Below are 4,934 nucleotides of genomic sequence, written 5' to 3' on the forward strand. Positions count from 1 at the left end.
ACATTGTTCCTTTTGTCTGAGTGAACTTCCTAAATCTGAAAGTCATTTTTTGTATGACCACCGTTATTCTCCAACACATCCTCAGCTCTTTTAAGCAAGCTTCTTGTTATTTCTCTAAGTGGTCTTCAGGAATAGCTCTCCAGGCTCCTTGAACGACAGTCACAGCTCTTCTTTATATGTCCTTCAAAGAGCATTATCCAACTATACTTCCACTGCTGTGGCAGTGAAAAAAACTGTTGCTGATCACTGCTGTGCTGACATATGAAGCTGCTTGCTTTCAGATAACATCTATATGGTACTGCATGGTGGATCAAATTCACAATTTTGACAAGATCCCCAACATCACTGTCTAATGTCTCCATCATATCTTCTGCTGCTCCTGTAGACACTCTTTCCTCAATTTTGCTATTTTACCCCTGCCAAGCTGTATTATCATTGACATTTTTCATATATTCACTTAAAAAATAGGAACAAATTGTGTTTGTTTGAAGAGTCTGCTGGTAAGGGCCTAAAGATATATTTTCAAATAGGTTCTTTTAAGTTATCTGCTATGTGTAAACACAAAACTTGCTCATCACTTAAGTCAAGTGGCTTAAAAAAATACATTTTTAAGAGAAAAGTATTTATATCACTGTTATTTCAGTATTTAAAGAGTTTTAACACAAGCTGTAATATAACGCAGATTGTAGTAAAACTTCCTGTACTTTATAAGCTGTTGGGTGTAAAAAAGAAGGAAAAAGTAGCTGGAAGATTTTTTTTTCCTGGGTTTCTCCTAGACCACAGATTTACAGCAACCCAGGTATAAACTCCTGACTTCAGACTGAATGCAATATTTTGGAGCAGCACTCTTCTGGTCATCATTTTTATCAAGTGACCTTCTGCTGCCACAGTTATGACCACAACCATCCATCTTATCTGTCTGCTGTCTCCCATCTCAGACCCAGGGGAGGCCTGCACTGTTGAACAGGACATTAGGGAGAGTCTGGAACAACCCCTCATTCATGGCAGAGGAAATCCCTCAAGACAGTAGTTTCTGTGCACACAGACAAATGTGCAAGTCAGGATGTTTTGAAATATATGCTGGTTTATGCTGTAGCTGCTTGGAAGAAGCATAGTCATATCTCTTACTGTCAAGCCAGCAGGTGATGCCCAGCTGTCTTTCTTCTCCCTCTTTTCTTCTGCAGCAACCTGCTTGTGCCTTCAGCATCCCGGTACCCACAACACCACATTGAAGTGGGAACGATATAAAAAGGAATGGGGAGAGTATTGGGGATAAAGATAAAAGGATAAAAGAAGCTTGCAAGGGTTACTGAAGTGTTGTTACAGCTGTGGAAGAAAAATGGCTGCAGTAGAGGGAGAGATGGAGTACAGGATATGAGCTCAGGGGAGAAGACAGAACAGAGATAGAAACTGAGGAAGAGATCAACAAAGGGAATCCATTCAGTCCAGACATGTGCTGCTATCGAGATCCATCCATCTCCGACACAATGCACCACTCTCTCCAGCCCACACCACATTTACAGTGAATAAAAGATAGTCTTTGAGATATAGAGCTCTGAGGTATCCCAGCAACTCTGTGAGGTACAGCCCACAATGTCAGGTTTCTCACTCGTATAGGTTTGGACATCTTCCCACAACTGTCCTCCCACTGACCCACCTCCCATGGTTTAATTTTTCCAGTCTCAACATAAGGAAGAACAGGTAATATAAACAGTTTTACACTTTGTTGGCACTACTTTTTCTGTTTTTTTTCTCTCCAGGTACTCCTGTGGGCTTCCTCCCACAGTCCAAAAACATGAAGTCTGGTTAACTTGATTCTAACTTGCCCATAGGTGTGAATGTGAGTGTGAACCGTTGTCTGTCTCTCTGTGTTAGCGTTAGGCCTGTAATAGACTGGCGACCTATCCAGGGTGCACCCTGCCTCTTGCTCTATGGCAGCTGGGACAGGCTCCAGCACCCCTCTTCCCCAGCCCCTTCTCAACCCTGAACTGGATAAGCAGAAGAGAATAAAGTAAATAAATGTGTTTGCAATTTTTCACAATTGGTAAAAATATCCCTCATATTGTTTCTACATATTCAATAGTTTTTTTTTAGTTTAACTAACCATATGGCAGGAGAAATAAGATAAATAAATAATTCTTTTGGAAAAAAAAAAAGAACTTTGTTGAAGCAGAGTCAGGGTCACATATGTGGTTATCTTCAGCAGTGAGGCAGAATAGATTCGCAGAGCTCAGTGAACAGTGTATTTTCCATTAAAATGCTCCTCTTTTGCAGAGCCAACACTCTTTTCTGGAACAACGCAAACTTTGCACAGTTGCAGAAACCTTAAATTTGGCTCGAGTCAAGTACAGGAACAAGATGCGTTTAATCCTTTGAGGGTTACATAACTTACAGAAAACTCTATTAGTCCTTCATTCAAACCATGCGGGAGCAAACAGAAATCTTCAACTACAATGTTTTGTTTCTCTTAATAATTGGTAATTTTTTTGCAAACAAAATGTAAGAAATGTTAAAATATTTTTGTCGCGATAAAACTGCACAATGAAGCAACACAACTGATAGTTTAATATCTATGCAACGCCACATACTGAAATTTTGTGCACAAATGTAACAAACACAGCTTTAAGGAAGCACTTCATTCAGGTGTTAGCGTGTATGCATGCACCTATAAACTCTAAGCTAACACCAAACCAAGCTTCAAATACACGTTCTACAGTTACATATAAAATAATTTAATAATGGCACCTGCCATTGTAAAAGACATATTTTTATTACATTGTTCCTTTGATATATTCTCCATCTGTCTACCCCGAGGCTCATCAAAATCATAGATCTGTCCTACACTTACTTCTGTCTTCTTGGGCTAGTCCACAGAAAAGACGACAATGTCTGGAGAAGTTTATGCAGTTAAAAAAATGAAAAAAAGTTTTCTTGTAAGACAAAAAAATAGAGAGTTAAATATAACTTCAGGGGAAAAAGGCCACAATGACAAAAGACAAAATGATGATCAAAGCCCTTTTCTCCTGGCTGCCAGTGTGACTGATGTTCCCTCGTCTGTAGCAGCACTCTTCAACATGACCCAGACAGCAGGCTGCTAATCTCTCTCTGTCCTCTATGGTTGTGCGTATTGTCAAGCATTCGACAAGACACCTCTGCCAGCTTCCAGCCTTCAGCCACAGGACTGGCACAGCAGGCTGTGAGCCTCCCTCAGTGAGATATAATGGACTCACATCAAGAGGAAAGTAACGAGGCCGCCATTTTGGGTAGTCCTGTCTGTGAGAATTTCTGCCAGGTCAGTGGCACTACCAACAATCGATGCAGGGTGGTTGTTGTTCTTTTTTTCCTATTTATTTTTGAACAACAATCAGTGATGACACACTTTGACTGTACTCAGACGGAAGGGAGAGACTGTCCATCCAGCTTTTTGTAACTAACAGAAAGCTGGTTTGTTTTACTGGTTTGGTTTCAGGGTTCTTGTACTGGAGCAGGTTTGCTATACTTTAAAAGCTTCATCTTTTTTCCTGGAGAAACAGCTAGTGACACAGAATTCTTGAATATTTCATTGGGGCTGTTTTGTCCTATAAACTCACAAGTACAAGTTAGTGAAACGTCCCAGCACTCGGTAGAAATATCAAGCAGCTGGGAGTGAGTTAGGTCAGTTAGCCAGACAAAATGTGTGGAAATATGTTGATTTAAATAATAATAATGGATTGCATTTATATAGCGCTTTTCGGGGCCCTCAAAGCGCTTTACAACTCCACTATTCATTCACACACAGGTGGAGGCAGCTACAGTTGTAGCCACAGCTGCCCTGGGGCAGACTGACAGAAGTGAGGCTGCCATATCGCGCCATCGGCCCCTCTAGCCATCACCAGGTAGGTGAAGTGTCTTGCCCAAGGACACAACGACCGAGACTGTCCGAGCCGGGCTCAAACCTGGCAACCTTCTGGTTACAGGACAAACTGCCAACTCTTTGAGCCACGATATCCTTGGGTGTGACAATCATCTAATGGTTTCCAGAGATCTCCTAATTTTGCCATATTCTTTGTTGTGCGTGAAGCATAAGGGCTGCGTGATGAATTTAGCCTGTCAGTGACTTGTTGTCATTTTTTTTCTCCGTGTGTGCATGCATGTGTTTGTATTCTGACTATTGAGTGGTAAACTGTGTCTCATTGTATTGTTAAGGTGTGCGCGTGTTTCTGCCCGGGTATGTCCTTGAGTCTGACTCTACATGCGGATTAAGTTGGGTGGTGACTGATGGCGTGTCGATGCTTGGCTATCCACAGCACATCTTCTTAGCCTGTTTTAGTGACAGGTAGGAGACACACTTGAGCTGAATAAAACATGAGCGCAGACACGCTGTCAGTAGATACAAATGTCCACTACACAACATGATGTATGTGCATGTGTGTGAGACAATAACAGCTCCTTTGTGAGTTTAAATAATTGATGATTCTTTCATCTGCAACAAACAGCTGTAGGTTTTCTTATGCCAAAACTATCACAGCTGTCAATCTGCTGGTTTGGGGTTAGCCTTAGAGATACGAGGAACAGGGAGCTTACTATTCCTCTGCAACAGAAGGACCATAACCATTTGAGCTGGTCAGGGTCTTCTAGAGAAGAAAGACCCTGAGGTGATTCAGGCATGTCCAAATGGAAAGAGATGCTTTGGAAAAAATATGCCTCTCTGCTGCCTTGCCTTAGTGTCTCCTTGGAAGAGCTGGAGGGATGGTCAGGATTGACATTTGGCTCATTTGACGGCACTGGTGTTCTGCATATGGATCCACTGCTAATATGCATATATGTCTTTGGACTGACAATGTTTTGTTGTTAAGCACGATTCACTACTCATTTACTTTTCTGTAAATGTATTTTGCAGTTTGTAATCTGAGACCTTTACTCATTTTCGTATTTAGAAACTAAAAAAAGCAGTG

The sequence above is a fragment of the Haplochromis burtoni genome, unplaced genomic scaffold, assembly GCF_018398535.1.
Source record: "Haplochromis burtoni strain Fernald_Lab_line unplaced genomic scaffold, NCSU_Asbu1 Contig_353, whole genome shotgun sequence".
NCBI classification, from domain to species: domain Eukaryota; kingdom Metazoa; phylum Chordata; class Actinopteri; order Cichliformes; family Cichlidae; genus Haplochromis; species Haplochromis burtoni.